The sequence below is a fragment of the Rattus norvegicus genome, chromosome 2, assembly GCF_036323735.1.
Source record: "Rattus norvegicus strain BN/NHsdMcwi chromosome 2, GRCr8, whole genome shotgun sequence".
Lineage (NCBI taxonomy): Eukaryota > Metazoa > Chordata > Mammalia > Rodentia > Muridae > Rattus > Rattus norvegicus.
This window is the reverse complement of record NC_086020.1, coordinates 242,006,305-242,025,257: the sequence shown is the minus strand read 5'-3', so window position 1 is coordinate 242,025,257 and position 18,953 is coordinate 242,006,305. Positions and strand designations below refer to the sequence as shown.

At 36.6% G+C, this 18,953-nt stretch overlaps 1 long non-coding RNA gene across 7 annotated transcripts in view; it reads left to right on the top strand.

Moving 5' to 3' along the window:
• The window catches only part of LOC108350139 (uncharacterized), a 133,220-nt gene that overhangs the window by 58,427 nt on the left and 55,840 nt on the right, over window positions 1-18,953 (top strand). The window contains exon 3 of one of the 7 annotated variants that reach the window (XR_005501403.2): window positions 10,598-10,926. The exons of 1 other annotated variant lie outside the window; for it this stretch is intronic. This is a non-coding gene — a long non-coding RNA (uncharacterized LOC108350139). 5 more of the 7 variants (XR_010064531.1, XR_010064530.1, XR_001836959.3 and 2 more) reach the window with 5 other exon arrangements.

Here is an 18,953-nt window from a genome sequence, read left to right as displayed (position 1 = left end):
GTTTGTCAGTTTGTTTAGTGTACTGTTATTGCTTTTCTCCTTGAACAGTGTTCCGTAAGGATGAAACAAAAACATTTAGAATTAATAAGTTAACTCCCTGAATGAACTTCTGATATATGCACTGTTTCTTATTTCAACAAAGAAGTTTAATACATTAGTTGAAATGTGAAAACTTTCATTGATTTCTTTTTTTTTTGGTGCAACTCAGTATTCGTTGGTGCCTAAAACATAAAATACAGACTTCCAAAATTTCCACATAGAAAATAAGATTTTTGTTGGCTTTTCAATTAAAACTTAGTCAACCAAGTTTTATCTAAACCATAATTCAAGTTTTTAGATGACAAGATTGTGTCCCAACTATTTTGCTATCAGAAATTCAGATACTCAGTAAATACTTCCTGAATTGAAAAAATAATATAATCCAAGACATAATTTCCTGATGACATGTTTGCTACACAGTAAAATGTTATATAGATACTTGTGCTTAAAAGCATATGCATTTCCACATTTGCTTACATAAAAAAGTGTCCTATAATTGCATATATATTTATTTCATATAAAGTCGTGTTGCCATTCAAAACATTTTTATGAATCAATTTAACTTAATTAATTCTATGAATTTATATTCACATCTATGATTATTGTTACCCACTTAAACATCAAGACAAATGTCAATTTCTAAGGTCATGTTTATGAAACAATAACAATAATAATAACAGTGGTTATTCTTTATGATACAAACTGCTTTTGAAGATGAAATGGTGATAACACTCACCTGACTTCCTTTCTGACCAATGAAATTCAGCAAACTACTTACTTTTTATAGCAGTTTTCTAGGATCGACTTCATTGAGTCAAGGTTTCTAGTGAACCATGAAGTTTATCCAGTTGAAGATGTACTCTAGGCTTTGGAATTCTGCATAGCGTGATAAATGCCTTAGGTTGCAACTCCAACAAAATTATGTGAAAATGACAATTAGAAACAATTTTTAAGGATCTCTATATTGAAATCCATAATGGTGTCTTCATGATTAGAGAGCTAAAGCTATACATGTAGCAATTCCCCCATGAAGCATACATACGGCTTGACAGGTGACTTCCATGAGTGATAGGAAATGACATAAGATGAAGGAATGGCATAGTTATACTTCTTGTTAGATTATAAACCAGCAATTGTGGTAAACATGAAGGGAGGGAGAAAAGTTGTTTTTTCAAAATAGGGGATTAGTCATGTAGTCATAAAAAGAATCATTTATTACCTTTAAGGCAAACAGCACAGATCATTTTGTCTGCATTTTAGTGGACTGTACAGGTCACACTTGAGTTGGAATGCCATAGAGAGGCCATGAAGCCAAACATATTTCTAAATTCAGTAAGCAAACAAAGAACCCTACAAAAGAGTTCCCTGATAGATCAAGTGTTTACAAAAATCCAATGATGTTTGTTTGTTTGTTTTTCTCCAGTTCTTAAAATTTCTTCTATCTTGGTCCCTATGAGAAGCAATAAGTGACAGCTGACATAAGAGATAAAAGGGAAAAGGTCATTATTTTCAAAGACTCTCCCAAGTGTTGGTTCATGATATTCAGATTAGGTCAGTTGTCCAGGTTTATGAAGACACTCATCCTCTCATAATTAACGTAAATCCAGTGACGTACAAAAACAGAATACAGGAGCCATTAATGCTGATATAAAGGCTACAAAGTTCTCAACCTCAAAGCAGGCATGGCCCTCCAGATTATTCTAACATGCAGGTCAAGTAGACCTCTGCATAGATAATCTCTGGATTTATAAAATGATATAGCCATGGTGAGGTGCTTTGGGTCAATTCTTAGGAAACAGATTCTACAACTTCCACCTTGTTTCTCTGCCAGACACAGTCTGATCTGTAAACTTCAGTCCTGTCAGGAGGATCAGGTCTTAATTCTCCAGGGTCTGCTATACAAGTGTTCATCACCAGCTTTCTCTGAGATTGGAACTACTTTTAAGATAGAAGGGAACTAATTAAAAATGTTTTCAGGAAGTCCCTAAAACTAAACAGGCTCAGTATGCTCCTCCCTCTCAAGAGCAAATAATGAAGACTCTTGAGAGTCACCCTCAGTGACTCCCAAGCTGCCGAGATTCCGACCTGTCGAGCTGTGCAGTGTGCTCCAGGCTCCCAGCTTTGTGAGCTGCAGTGTTCTTTGGTGACGCAACTGACTGTGTCATTTCTGTTCCTTTAAGTAACCACTCACTCATATTCCTGTAAGTAAAGTCCCCAAAACCTCATTGGTTTATCCGTGGGACACTGTTGGTGTTTATACCTTGGTCCATTGTGGGCTTCTTATATGGGTTGTGTATACATATGTTGTGTCTCCCAAGGTAAAAACATTGTGACACAACAGCAACTAAAGACAGAAATTGATTTTACAGAGTTTTAATCTAGTGCTGCTAGTTGCGTTGTGTGCACACGCAAGCCTGTGCACACACAAACACACAATCAACAGTGACAAGAAAGAAAAGAAGGAAGACAGTTCACTTTATGGGAGTTGGTTTTCTGTTTTATTTATGTTATTATTGCGTCTTTTGAAAGAGGAAAATAAAGATAAAGGTCACTATGGCTGCATTAGTATGGATTGATCTGGCTCAGTGAATTGAATCCCCCAAATGAGAATTTCTAGAGTAGTTAAAATAGAGATAACTTTTTAACAGGGACTGTGATTGATTACTGTAACCTATACAAGCTCTGCCTTCCTGATGTTGTGAAGACAAAATGCTACAGCTTGTTTGAGATGAGGAATGGTGTTTATAAGGGACATTTTCTTTTGTTTGTCAGACAGTGAGGAGATATCTGAGTGGCTACAAGGTCTGACTCTCTGCCCCTAGTATGTGTGTCTACTCATGTAGAAATTCCAGTTCTCAGATGAGGCAGAACATAACAAAATCTCTTTATCTTTCTGTAGTTATCACGTTCATATTCAAATACAACTATTCTTCGATTACAAAGGGCATTGAGTAAATGCTACAGAGGCTTTTGAAATGGATTAGAAGAGAACACTGACTCCCACTCGTGAACGCTTTTTACATTCAAGACATGTTTACAGGCACATAAAATAGATAAATAAGGCAAAAATTTAGAGATAATAAATCGTCAAAGTCATTTAAAAGCTAGTGTTTGTTATAGATATTTTCCTTTATTAAAGGTGAAAACTAAGCTTGCATGTTCATTACTTTTACATGAAGAGTTGAACTGTGTCAACATTTCCCACTTCGGGACACAGGGAACCGTCCAAGATCTTAAGACTTGATTGAAAATTGTCTTTATTTGTCATCATGCCTCCAATTTGCATAAATCTCCAGAGGGGGAAAATACATGCACGCAGCTAAAATAGAAATCATTAGAGATTCTGTCCTAATCCCAAGCCAAAATTGATTTAATACTTTAAAATAAACAGTACCGTTAAAAAGATTAAGACATTGAGTAGTATATTTTATTTCTTATCAAAGAATTAACTGTGAGTTTTCAGTATTGGGGAAGCCAAGGAATGTGTACCAGAAAAGTACTGTACCACTGAGCTACACTCAAACCCCACGGCCTCCCTCCCTCCCTGAGACACCAGAGCGAGCCAAAGCTCTCAGTTCTCCTCCTTCTGCTCTTGAGTTCTAGAATTATGAACATTTACTATAAAGCAAAGACTGGCCTTTCTTTTAGCTTTATTATTTCTAACTGGTGTGTAGAAATGTTTGTTCCTTGGGCATTATGGAACATGATCATGACTCTACCTAGTCTGGAAGATGAGAGAGGACGAATGCACGCAGCTTTGCAGTACAGTGAGCCTCTATCTCAAAACAAAAGGGACCTGTGGATCTAGTTCAGTGGTGAAGCGCTTGCCTTGCAGGCTCTGCGTTTAACGTCTTGTTCCACCAAAAGCATGTACTTAAGATGTGTAATGTGATGCTAAGTACACATGTACTCTTGAGGTGATTGCTAAAGAAGTGATATTTCATACACACACACACACACACACACACACACACATTTGTGAGAACAAGTATAATGGTATTAGCTAGTAAGTTTCAATCGTTTTTTTTTTAAACACAAAAAATATTCACGGATAAACTTGTTTGATAAAACTAAGACTCATATTCATGAGTCTCAAGTCTAAGCCAAGGTGTTCCAGCATAGTTTTTGTCATCAAGTGTTTTATGCAAAAGTGTGCAAAGTTCAAATCCAGGCAGCCGTGATTTCACAGCACAGAATACCAGTGAGTACTGCCACAAAGACCTCAGAATTACTACACATTTGATTTTGAATAACTGATCACTGTTTGCTTATGCTTAGAATCTGTTGAGAGTTACCAAAGTTTTCCCGGCTCTCATATAAATGTTTTGCGACTTATCTAGGAACTTTAGAATCCTAGGAATTTGCAGTTTTGATAGAAAAGAAATGACTGAAAATAAATTTCTGTTCGGGAGATAGATGGCAGAAAAGTCTTTATTGAGCACTTCCCTGTTTTAAGAATGAATCAAGGATAATGCATGAGTTTTTATATATTCTGGAACATAAGCTTAAATGCAGGAAGACCCACAGAATGGTTACCTGCTGGACTTACACGTGATACAAGATCAAACAAAAGGACAAGAGGAAGCCTTGGGGGAGTAGCCGGTTACATGACTAGATTCATAAGAAATAATATCTTGTCTCACTTGGCAGATGGAAATTTGAGGCCAAAGACAGATGGTTTTGATCTAGAATAGCTACAGAACTTTTCTTTCTCGCCTGTCCTCTTTCTCCCGTATCTCTATGAGGAAAAAGATGTAGCTTCAGCACCTAGGTAAAAACGTTTATGGATCCTTCTAATGCATTCCATGACATGTTGAGGGTTCTTAAATAATAAATAGTATTTTCCATTTAAAGATTTATTCCCCATCTTTTGTAATGTTATATACACTGTGCTATCAGTAGTGTGCAATCATTTCAATAGTGTAATTTTTCTCTGTTCTTCTACTTAGGGTCTGTGACTACCCCCATTTAAATACATTGTGAAAGTACGTCTGGCTTGAAGAGTTTACTGGTCTTAAAATGAGACCTCAACCCTACAAAGGCCTACATCCATGTAAAGAATGTTGAGAGTGGGAGAAGTAATATTCTGGAGGGAAAAACACACCAAATTGGTTATCTAATATCGAATGGCCAGCCCAGAAAACATAAATATGAGTAACGTTATAAAAAAAAGTCTCTGGAACAAGAATTTTTAAGTTGTAACCGTTAATAACCAAAAATATTATAAAGAATGATGTTGGTCATCGCAGAAGCTAGAATATGACTGCACATGCACACAGTTGTGTAAAGCGGTAATATGTCTTTCTTGAGCAGCACAGGAAAAGAAAAATTTACATCCAAATTGAACTTGCGACTTCTTTCATTGGAGGAATATCTGTACTTTTCTGGACCGCTGTAGCAGTGTCATTCATTAGCTCCAAGCAAAGATATCACAGGCCTAAACCTCTTGAAGCTTACACTTTTTGGGGCCAACAACAGAGTTCAAATTTTTTAAAACATGCAGTCTGGACAAGCCACACTTTCAGTCTACAGAGCCATCCCACGCATAGGAGCTTCAGACTTGTCTATCTTTCTCTTGATCTTGGCCACAACATAAGAATTTGGTGAATATGTCATTACATACTGTCTTCAACTTTGTCTTCTGTGTTTAGCATGAGAATGGCATCCAGCAGACTCTTAAACTGTATCGAATTCTGCTCTGTTGGGTCAACCTATCAAACTATCTATTTTCCAAAGAAATAATGAGTCCTTAAAGATATATACAACATCTTGGCCAGTAATAACAGCCCAATTTCTGAGGAAAAATGGATCTTAGGAAGCACATCTAGTTCCTTTTCTCAGTTTTCAAGGAGGCTTCATATTGCTCAGTAGATAAGATTTATCATTGTTGTACACACTAAAAATTATTGTTTATCTTATGGTCTATTTTAGAGCCTTTCAAATGCTTTAAAATGCAAAATTTATTCTTGGTGAGGTTATCTTCTTAAAAAACCTTGTTTACACATGAATATATATTAAAAATTAACTATGCAATAAAAGAACAGTCACTGAATAATAAAAGAATATTCAGTAATGAGATATTCCCCTCCATCCTTTTATTGTTTCGCCAAGCAGTAATATATAGTTTCTCCTAACCGGCAGCCTAGTATAGTAGAAGGAGAGTTATCTCTGCATAATATAAATATGGCTTCAAATAATCCTGGAAGATCTCTCTGCCTCATAACCTTGGCACAATCCACTAAATTCTCAAAGACTCCATCATCTCAAATGTCAGAGGGAAAAATATATCTCGCTTTTATTAATAACATTTTATTAATCTCTGCCAATGAGAGTATCAGATTACCATGGATACATTTATAACACTTCAAATTTGATAAAAATGAAGTTCATGTTATTAAAATCCATGAAATCTCACCATGGAAAACCATGAAATTCTGATAGCAGATTCATAATGCTTAAGCACACTTCTTCCCATTTCCACGGTTTTGTGTAGCACAGTGGGAGCGGGGAAACAAGTAAGAAATTTTTCAACACTCAGTCTCCCAAAAAGACAGCTACAGCCTTTTCTTTTTAAGAGAATATATATATATATATATATATATGTACATATATATATATATATAATTTCTTCCTCTTATACTTTTCTCTATGTCCCTGCCCTTTGCTAATTTCTTAGTCTACTTCTTCCTCCTATACTGATACATTCCAGGTTATGCAAAGGGACCCTAGCTAGTTCACCTTCTAATAATTAAATCACCTTGCCCCATAAAACAAACCTGCAATAGGGAATAATTCCTAGTCGGAAAGATATGTGAGGTAAAGTGTTCTAACAGAAAGAGAGATAATCTACACATGATTTGAAAATGTCTTCTAATTTTCCAGCAAAAGAAACAATGTGGAGAAAGGACAGAATCTACACTGAGTATGCAACGTTGTTTGGAAAGGCTGGTCTGAGAAGGTCAATAGCTGTTCAAAGCACAATCTCCCCCTGTGAAGCTCTATGGCAGAAACAAATCACAATGTGTGGAAGTCTCTCCTGTGGTGTCATTACTCCAATGCTAGTATAGATTTATTTTTATCAAAGTTTATAGGAAAAAACAACAATGGCTTCTTATCTTAGGGTTCAAATAATTTTAAGATATATTGAGGAAATATTAAGGAATTAACACAAGAATGATTTGATTTCACAATAGTTGTTTAATTCTTATTTAAATCAAAAGCTCCTTAAAAAATGTCATCATGTTTAACCCAGTAACAAAGTATATTTATACAAATTTTAACCAGTAATGTCCGGGGTGTTAGTAGAAGGCACTAATGCTCAATGTATTGAAAGGTGTGTGTTGCTTGCTGCCATTTTGCTGATTGTTTTCTGTGTTCTCTGTGTTCTTCTTTGTCTATTCTGTTTTTCAATAACTTGGTGCCCTTTGTTTTATTTACATAATCTCTTAGATACACTCATTCTTCCTTTCATTCTCGTCTCTGTAGGGCTAGTTTTGTGGGTGTAAATCATTTCGTGAGATTCTGGCTATATGGAACCACTGAGTTCCCTTTCTCAGGAAAGCCATAGCAGTGAGATATGCAACTGAGATTGGTCATAGCACTTTTCAAAATTAAGGATTTCCAAAGCTGTCCAAGATTTTGTAGTTTAGTCAAATATACTACCAATACCTTAGTATTATATATTTTTAAGAATTTGAAACAAGTTAATAAATCCCTAAATGAAAAGAACATCAAAATACAAAATATTGATGGTTCCCTTTTAAAATATTTAACTGCTCAAATAATACGAATGTGAACTCTTTATGGAAATCAAATTGGGGATAAGGATAAGGGGACATACAGTTGTTCTTTACAAAAATAATTTGTTCTACAATAAATACTCATTACTCTATTTAGAGACTAGTTTAAAATGATTGTATTTAATGAAATTACATTTCTACTTTATATTTTCTGTTCATATCATTGTGTGACTTTTGGAAATGCAGAGGATTCATTCTTGAGTGTCTCCTTATGTTTACTGTTTTATATATATATATATATATATGTATGTATATGTACATATATATTGCCATGTTAAATACAGTGACACAGTGACAAACTGTGACATGAGCCTCTTCAAGAGAGAAATAAGGCATATAAACATGCTCTGTGTTTTTGAAAAGAACTATTACACTATGATGAGAGTGGTAAATGTCCCAAGGAAGTAAATTACAGATATGTTATAATGTTAGGTCAGAAAAAGCAAGATTTTTTTTAACATGTGCATAATGCAATAATGCAAGAACTGTGAATTGAAATTTTATCTTAGAAGAAAGATAGAATGGAGTTTAAACATGGAAATAATGAAGAGATATTATCCAGAAAAGGGTAGGTGCTCCCAAGGAACTGCCTTTGTCAAAAGCCCGTGGGAAAAACAACAAATAAATAAATGAAAAGGTTTAGTACTCATTACTGGGTAAGAAGATGCTTATGACAATTTGTAAAGTGAAGGTTCATTTGTAGATTTACTATAACATTGAATTTTTTAAGGGAAGGAAAGATAAATTGATTACTCATTTACAAAGATAGAACTAACATATATTTATAAGGATAGAGAATCTATTTCTTACATAGTTGGAAAGAAATTCTAAGAATGTTCCTTTGTTCACAGGGGTATCTTGCTGGCTACAGAAAGAGAAACCTCATTACCAATTCTGTTATCAAACTCTTGACCTACAATCAGTCCACTGGTCATATATTCTGGGGCAATGGTGGTGCTTGTGGGAGTGACCAACTAATGTTTGACATGATGCACAAGAGGGGTCCCAGGCAGTAAACTGCCCAAATAGCCTGGAACAGGGGGCTGGATAGCACAGAAACCTGAATATAAGAAAACATCACACGTGTGCATGTGAACACACACACACACACACACACACACACACACACACACACTCAATAAAATAATCCTGAAGGTATCTGTTATATTCATAGATGAGTACCTTGTCTAGTCATCATCAGAAAGGCTTCATTTGTTATCACATAGGAGCAGGGACAGAGCCATATGAGAAATTATGTCTTTCTTCAGAGTGAAAGTCTAAAATGTAGGTCTCCATTGCTCTCCCCTACACAAACACACACACACACACACACACACACACACTCTCTCTCTCTCTCTCTCTCTCTCTCTCTCTCTCTCTCTCTCTCTCTCTCAGCTCTGGGAACCCAGTGAAAGAATGGGAAAAAGGACTGTAGGGATATTAGGGGAACATGTCCCACTGATTCAACTGAGCAGGACTCCCAGGGGCTCACAGAGACTGAGGCAGCAAACAGGAGGACTGCATATGTCTTCACAATGTCCTCTGTGCGTGCATTATGGCTGTTAGCTTGCTAATTTTCAGGGATACCTTACAGTGGGAGCAAGTAAGTCTCTGAGTTTTGTTCCTGCACTTGGGACTCTTCCTCCAACTGGCTACATTTGTACAGTCAAGAACATTCTTTGAAAGTGAAAATGAAGCAGCATCTTCTATTAGCAAACTCTCTTACTGTATTCATGGAAATAAAGGTTATATGCATGATAATATCTAATGCTGGAACTGTGCTTCTCCCTATCACCATTAGTTTACCAAGGGCAGGAATACAATGTTGGAGGCAGTATACGTTTTCTAAGTAAATGATGGCTATTAAAAATATTTCTAGGACTTGAAGTATTTCTCTGCAGAAGAATAAACAACATTGGGTTCATGGAAATCAAGCACCTAAAGGCCATTTGTACAAATGAGAAAGGTTGTTTACATAGGAGACATTTGTCAGGAGTGTCTGCTGCCTTCGTACTCAGCTTAGATCACATTGGCTTGAGACCCTCAAGTTTTCTCTGTGGTTTCTTTTTAGTTATTTTTTTTGAGATTATGATTAAATCACTTCTCCCTCTTATTTCCTCCCTCTAAACTTTCCCATGTACCTCCTCACGTCTGGCTCTCTTTCAACCTCATCGCTTCTTTTTTTCTCTCATTTTTAGTTATTATTACAAGTGTGTGTGTGTGTGTGTGTGTGTGTGTGTGTGTGAATGTGTATACGCATGTGTGTGTGCTCCTAAATACACCTAATATATAAATAAGACCTGCTCAGACATTATAATGTTACCATTGTAATATAGTTTTCAGGGCTGGCTATTCAAAAAGTTTGTAAGAGCCAGGTGAAGGGAGACTTTGCTGTGAGATTGTCCCCTAGAAATGTCAGAAGGCTGCTCCCTTTTATATCAAAATTCACTCATGTTATAATGACAAGTGTTAGTATTTGACTCGTGTAGGTGTTTTCTTTGGAAGTCTGTCTGTGTGCCACGTGTATGCCATGTGCCTTAGAAATCAGAGAAGGGTGACAGAGGACCTAGAAGTAGAGTTGCAGAGCGGTGAGATGAGGACACCAGAATTCCTACGAGTGCCCAGTGCTCCTACGTACTGAGCCATCTCTTCAGTCATAATTGTCACCACTCTAAAAGGGGGCACGGAATTCAAAGAAACAAAATGGTGTTGGTGTAAATGTGTATTTTGACTTTTCTATAAGATTACCTTTTACCTAGGAAAACAGGAGATTGCTGCTTGAGTACTGAGAGGAGTCATTCTATACGCCCACTGAGATGGCGGTTCTGCTCGGATGTTGGGAGGAGTGAGCCACACTCAGTCCTTCTGTGTGGCCCATCACTCCGCTGCAGCTTCGATGCTCCCGTGAAGCAGAGCATCCGCTATGGTCCTCCCACTGCGGTTTACCCCAGTTGGTTCGAAGGCTTGGGATGTACAGGGGAATATATTTGTGTTCGTTGTTTTGGGCTTTTTTGTTTGGTTTTTTTTTTAAAACAAAAATGAACAATGAACAAATGAATAATAAATAAGTAAATGTCCCGCACCCGAAGGAAAATGCTGTTCTTTAGTCATTCTCAGGATGTGACGCTAAGTCTTCATTTGACATTAGAAAAAGAACACTTGCTATCCTTCAAGTGGTTAGAAATCTAAACAGTGCTAAAGACATAGCTCTCATTTCACACTTTAGCAATGATGCAAACGATCACTTTTTCCCTCCAGGGACTGAAATAATGAGTCGGCCTTGCAAGGGTTCTAGTTGGAAGAGACTTCCTATTTTCTACCAATTCTTCTAAACATAGCCATCTGGACATTATGTCATCAGCACTAAAAGCCTCCTCTTTTAGCAGGAAGGGGGAAAAACACAAAAGAAAAAACATTGTCAATGCGTTAACTGTTCGTTATATGTTAATTGGTCATCTGAGGTTATAGTCAGGATCTCGGGAATCCACTCAGGGCCTGAGTGTGCACTGCAAGCTGATGTAACTGAGACATAGCAATTCTGGAGATTTCTTTCCCAGCACTAATGCATGCATGCATGATTAAAATATGCTATTCAGAAAAACATCAGGGTGAACACCTACTACACAAATACAAATGTCCACCGATAATGATCTAGATTATTTCCTTGTAACTCTGTCTGGTTTTGGTTCTCAGGTTCAACTTTAAGGCGTGTTGATTTTTTCTCCTTTCACATACTTTATTAACATTGATGAAATCTGAGAAGATATTGCTCCAGCTACAAAAGATATGATTTTCTCAGTAGAATTGTCAGCTCCCTGGGAAGCTCACAATAGATGAGTAGCTGTTATGGTACTGAGAGAACAACTTCTAACAGTTCCCCGTTACATGGGAACACAAGGGAGTCCATGAAATCAGTCTGCCTTTGTGTGCTTGGTCTGAAATACACCATTTTCTAAACTGCCTGGTTGTCATCTAAAATTCTACCATATAGGAATGTTCCAAGAATGTCATTACATTTTCTGTAAAACTGTGGAACCATCAAGTTTATTTGATTTTAAATATACATACAAATGGATGTAAGTGTTATATATTTTCAGCAAAATGTTGGTCTGTCCTTATAGGAATCCAAATATATTTTAGTACACTTTATTTTTATTAATGTTTTATATTATTCTAAAGACACAAGGAAGTTCCATTTAAAAACAATATAATATGTTCCTCTAAACATTAATACTCACTGGTATTTATAATTTATTTTATTTAGCATTTGAAAAGTATGTTATATCCTATCACAAAGGTTAGTATGTTTATAAAGCCTTTATTCATAATACTCGGAAGCTGGAAACAACCTAGATGTCCCTTAACTGAAGAATGGATAAAGGAAATGTGGTATATTTACACAATGGAGCATCACTCAGCCGTTAAAAAAATGACATCATGAAATGTGCAAGCAAATGGATATTACTGGACAAAAAAAAATCATCTAGTATAAAGTAACACGGAAATAGAAAGACAAATATGGTATATATTCAATTATGTGTAGATAGTACCTGCTAGGTAAAGTTTTATCATACCGCAATCCACACACCCAGAGGGGCTAAGTAACGAGGTTACACAAGAATCTCACTACAGCTCCCAATAGTCTTATGTTGCCTTCAGGTTGAAGTAAGTTTACCATCAATTCCAAGTGGCTAGCATTCTGTTGATCTTTATGCTTTCTCTATTTCCGCATACTACCATTTTAGATACCATCTTCTCAGACTAGTAGAAGCTTTTAAGAACAAACCAATATTAGCCAAGAGTTTAGACTTATATTAACTTAATGAAAGTAGCTTTTATGTCTCATTTGCATTTTGTTTCCTCTCCTCTAATATGTACCTAAAATTGTCCTTTGGAAGAATCCTTTGGGGGACAGGTCACACTTGAAGACTTGTAATTCAGACAAGTGAAGTGGCTTGTGATCAAGTGGCTGACCAGATAGTGTCAGAAAGGCCACGTCATGATATATTTGAACTTCATTCATGCATATTGTCAGAATCTTAGAGATGTTTCTGAATGCAAGACTTTATTCATCCAGGGTGCTTGATGAAGTTACATCAAGACCAGATGCGCACAGATTATACCTGTAGATAGAGTTGCAACAGACCCACACCAAATGGAAACACATAAATGCTTTGACGTGCTCCCTTGGTAAAACATGCAATTCTTCACATGAACATGTGGACAAAAGTCTATGTACTTTATTATTCTCATGAGAGACTGAAACTTGGGCCAACTGTCAAGCAACTGAAGCTGTCTGTTTTAGCAAATGGATTTGTGGAGCTGCCACAGTGGCAAATGGCACTGAGAATCATGCACGCACACACACACACACACACACACACACACACACACACACACACGAAAGTGGGACAGGAGAGTACTGGGCAAGACACAGAATGATTGATGGCTTGCCTCTTTTGCTGGGTGCCATCTGGTGAAGTCTACAAGGAGATAAGTGAATAGACTGTAATGTTTAAAGAGTTCACTGGTTTTATGAAATCAATCAATGTAATAGCGATGTGTCAAATTGCCCTCTCAAATTCCAGCCTTTTCCCTCTCCTGTCAAAAATATTTTTGGTAAGTAAAAGGAGGTCTTATGCCATATGTGTTTTAATATGATAATCTTCAGAGTTTTTTCTTCCCCAGTTGAGGGAAAGGAAAAAAAAATCTACTGCATAGACTGTTCCAAAATTCACTGGGGAAAAATATTCAGGACAAATGAGTTTTCATTTTGTAGTTAGTTGACTATTTCATCTCCTGTGTTCAAAGCCATAATTGTAATTTAGAGTGGAAAATTAATATTCCATGTATACTAATAAGTATGTATATTTTTTATTTAGAACTTGAAACCTTGTATTGAACCTCTCATTGGTATGTCTTTAAATTGAGTCAAATTTAAACAAACTTAGATATTTGTTTAATTCTGCTTTAATTCAGAACTCTTGAAAAACTCTCTACCTTCTCTCCTTCGCTCTCATGGACTAAGCAGGAAGATTTCATTTCTAGACCTAAATGTACTATTTAAAATTCCTAAGTCATTTGAAGCGTTAAATTAACACCAGGATTTGTTTTATGAAATGTCATCAAAGTATTTTATAAAATGAATACCCTAGAGAGGCAATATATACTGACGATGAGGTCCAGCCAGAATTTCACAAGAAAATATGAATCATTACAGATGAAGGGAATGTGGTGTATACATTTCCATAGGAGTTTGCATAAATTTTCACAGTAATAGGACTTTAAAATATTCTATGAAGTTCCTCTTGTAAGTCAAGTTGCAACAATGAGTTGAAAATATACTACATTGGTCAGTGCAACAAATTAAAAACTCACATGTGTGTGGATTAGAAAAGTATAAAATAAATAATATATTTTACTCATTAACTCATTTCTTAAATCTTTTATGTTACTATCAAATATTACAGTTAATACAAAAATCCAGACAGCATTTTTACCAAAGAAATGAGTTTATCTTAAAGATCAAATAAACTCTACCAAAGGAAATTCAGAACTTATGAAACTAAGTGCAGTAATTTATAGCAATCACTGAACATTGTCAAAAAGCAAAATTCTATTTGCTAAGTAATTATCCTTAGACTAAAGACAATACTTAGTGATTTTAAGGAACTTATAATGGGATTTCATTGTTGTTTTTACTATTAATAGCTCCTATTGTCTTATGTCATTCTGAACCAAGTCCAGGTAGATTTAATTTCCTATCCCCAAAGTATACCAATGAAATGGTGGGGACCCTTCCAGATACATCCTTCAAAGTGTTCATGATGCACAGTTAATGAATTCAGTCCCACTTACTCTGAAAAAAATGGCCTAGAGAGACCCCTGGGTTGATAAAGGCATATACTGCTCTTACACTGGACTTGAGTTCAGCTTCCAGCATCTATGTCAGGCCAGTGGCTCACAGGAATTTATTGTTATCTTCTGTACCTGTGGGCACAGCATTGATGTGCACAGAGCCCATCCTCCACCCCACCATTGTAGGTAATTAAAAATTAAATAAAATCCTAAAAAATACTCTGTTTGTATCTGAAAAGCCATGGATTTTGTTTCCTAAACACAGTCGTGACATCAAGAATGGCTTTGTAAAGGAATTTCACCTGAGAACATTGAATTTCAAACGCCTTTGCTACCTGTGGCATCACTGAGTCTTGAAGAACATTTTTTCCCTGCTCTTATTTAAGTCACCCTGCTGAAGCTTATTGAAAATGCATTCCTTCGAAGCTTCAAAACAGCTAACTCTTTACTAACTCTTTCAGTCCTGCCTACCTGTTAGTCCCTGCATGGCCCTGGTGGGGACAGAAAGGTGTGGTGTTTCTTGTCCCCAGGTGTGAGCCTCCAGGAGTTGCCAAGCCTGGCATGATCTTGGGAGCAGGGGTGTGGGAGGGGGAGCAGGTTTTGCCATAGTTCTTGCCCCTGAAACAGAGCCGGGGTTTGAGCCTCCAGGAGTGCTGATGGCTGCTGTGGGTGTAAGGCTTGTTTGTATAATAATGTATGTATTTCATATTCCTCTGAGGAGTTAATGACTCCATTAGAATTAGAAATAGCACAAGTCACTGAGGCAAAGGTGTGGCTAAAGTCTGGGCAAAATGGTAAACACTGGGACTTTCAAAACAACTCTAGGCTATGGGAAAGAGCGCTAAATGGAAAAATCCAAAAATATATAATCTCACAACTATGAAAAAAGGATGCATTATGAATTTTGAGGGGCTTCACAATCTAAAGGAACAAAGGCAGCTGCATTAATGAGCTAGCTTGTCAGAAAGATACAAAAGCAGGCTGGTACAAAGACAGTCAGAATCTTGAGTTCAAGGTCAACCTGGGGTCACAGCAAGGAAGGTAATTTCAGGACAAAGTCCTACCTAGTTTGCTTAGCATCTGTGTGTAACAGAAGCAGGCAGATCTCTGAAATCTTCTACAATATTACCAGAAAATGTAGGCTTGCTATCTCCCAAGAATCAAAGGGCTAAGGTCATGGGATGCTGATTCATAGGATAATCAAAAGGGAACCTGGAATAAATAATTGAATGATAACATGGGATGAGCTAGCAGAGAAAAATAGGAGTTCTTTAGAATTTTCTCCAATGAGAGCAGAGCTGTCTGGAGATCTCTGGAGAGCAAAAACTGACCTTCATGAATTTTTTTCTGACTTTGTTCAGAAAACCTATGATCTATCCACATAACTTTTAGAACTTATACTATCATAGAAGAAAGAGAGAGAGAGAGAGAGAGAGAGAGAGAGAGAGAGAGAGAGAGAGAGAAAACACAGACTACAAAGTCATCTCAGCAGAACCTAGGCTGCCAGCTTGTGCCTACTACTTGACTTCAACTTGTTAATTCCACTGCTCCCAGACTCCCCTTCTCTTAGAACTCCTTGTCAGAACTTGCTACTCATTGAGATATGAGATGTTGCTAAGCACTCTGCTGAGCAAGGCATCACAACTAGAGTTTAAAGAGGTGGACACTGCAATCTTTGTTCACCAGGAGGGGGCACAGATTAAGAAAAAAGATAATTTCCTTAAAAAAATACTTAGCAAGAGGAGGTTTCACAATGTACACTCGCAATGTGTTTTCATGTGTTCCACAGCAATTCTTTCACGGCTCATGTGAACACAAAAGTAAGTAAATAATTACCTCATGTTTGAGAAAACAAAATTACAGCACCACATAGGCCAACTCCGGGGCTTTGTTCATATCTGTGGAGTCATGGAACGACTTCTGCTCTAAACCTACCCATCACAGCCTCCAGGCCAAGTGCCGGACTTTTGCTCTAAGAACAGTCAAATGCATATTTTTAAGAGCAAATATTAGACTGTATGACTGATAACTGATAATTATCCAGAACAAAAATAAATGCATAGGAAGGATAGTAGTGTATAGATATATGACTGGAGTCCTTGGGAATATTATTTTCTACACAGTGTGGTGGTGGAGTAAAAATTTGTTATGAAAGTGATAATGAATGCATCTGTTTTTATCCGACAACCTTTGGTAGAAGGGAGAAGGAGACTTTCTGTGTTCATATTATTTTATTAATTTTACTACATGTGATGAAACTGTACATGAAGACATACAAATACAATTAACCACCCTCTTTACAGCCCAGTTGAGGAGCATTTACAAGTAGCATTAACATTTTCAAGTGGTATGGATGATATTTCTGATTTTAATACTGATTATCAGACTAATGTCACAAAATCAAGGATTCTACAAGGGTTTGTGAGAATGGACTGTGTTCAGAAGAGACAATGATGAGGAGACAAATTAGGTCAAATTAGGTTCAGTTATATTTACAAAGAATAAATGTTGTAGGCATAGGAATGGAGTTAGGTATAAATCACTCCCTAACCAGCCAGATTATGAACATGGTAGTCAAGAATGCTCAAGAAATTGTGATGCTTTGGTTACATGCATTTTTTCACATCCCTCAGTGCGGACCACTTCTCCATCCTATCCCTGCTCTACACAAGACCCTTCTGTCTTCTTGAAAACCAAGCAAAAAGATAGATATGATAATGATAATAATGATAATAATACATAATTATAATAATAGAAGGAAGAGGAAGATGAAACAATGGTCAAATATTTTTCCTGGAGAAACATTGTTCAACAAGAATAAAAGTGATAATTCTTAGATTCTTGGGCCCTAACTCCAACACCAAGTGTCTTTTCAGCCTTCTTCAATATGTCACAATAACAGGTACAAAAGGCTTTCTTTGCATTATCAAAGGACAGTCAGTCACATTCAAATACTTAGTCTACAGTTGTGCACATATTGGCTTTGTTCCCAATTTGCTGGATGGGGTTTGTACTCTGCCCTCTGTGGGATCTCGAGGACTTCAGAGGAGATTCAGTACTGGTAATGGCCATCATCAGTATGTTTCACAGACTGGGCTGATACACATGGGGGATTGTGGTACCATTTACTGCAATCTCCATGTAGCTAGCATTCTTCTCATACTAGGGCTCAGTGGACTATTTACACAGTGCATTTGAAGCTCACACTGAAATACCAGGGGACCGTACAAGAAGGTATGCCCCAGCTGGATTCCCAAAAGAACTAAACAGCAGTGCTCTATAGCAGTGTGGCAATATGTCTGTCTGCACACATCTTGGCAGATTGTCACGCAATTTATGGATTCTGTTTGCACTACTGATGACAGAGCTTGGTTCAAATGACACCTTGCATAGCAACCATCTTTCTCTTTGTTTTGTAAAAGACAAATCATGCCTCGTTTTTCATAGTTTGTGTAAATGAACTATATTTGCTCTATAATTGGTCTTCTGGACAAAATAGGGAAGGAAATGCTACCCTACAGGTTTGAGTATAAAAGAATAGATGAAATTACCAAGAGTTCACAGAGGTTCTCACATAGATGATGGTATTATTTATTTTAAATAAATTTAAACAATGAAGAGGCAATGGTTATAAATATTATACGTGACCACAGTAACCCTTTGCCAAAAATAAAAAGATGCATGCTACAATATTATTGCCAAGAATATACATGAAATAAAATGATGAAGTTTTCATATTTAAACAATATTCATATTTTCATCAATGTGAAAATTTCAGTATTGAATAGTAGCTTATATATAACATGGGTGCAGCAACACAGTATAATGCATTTATAACTATTCAGTGAATGATAGACTGGTGTACAGATAAAAATGTATGTACACATAAAGAGAGAAAGTGATGTAGATCTAGAGATTGATACGTAGATAAAGGCTCTAGCGACTAATGTCCTTGGCTCTCTAGCAAGACATCCTAGAAAGCATACTTATTTCTGAAATTTCTAAAAGGTCAGGTTTTTCCTGTGTGAAATAATATTTTTTATTTAAATAGACACTACATTGAAGCCATGTTTTATATGTCTCAAGACTGAAGCTAGGAGGATCAATAATATACTTAACTAAGATCTGCAATAGGGCTATAGTATGCAAATATGCGCGCACACACACACACACACACACACACACACACACACACACACACACACACACACGCATCTGTCCAATCTGGGCCAGATAGAACTGATTAGGACAAAAGAA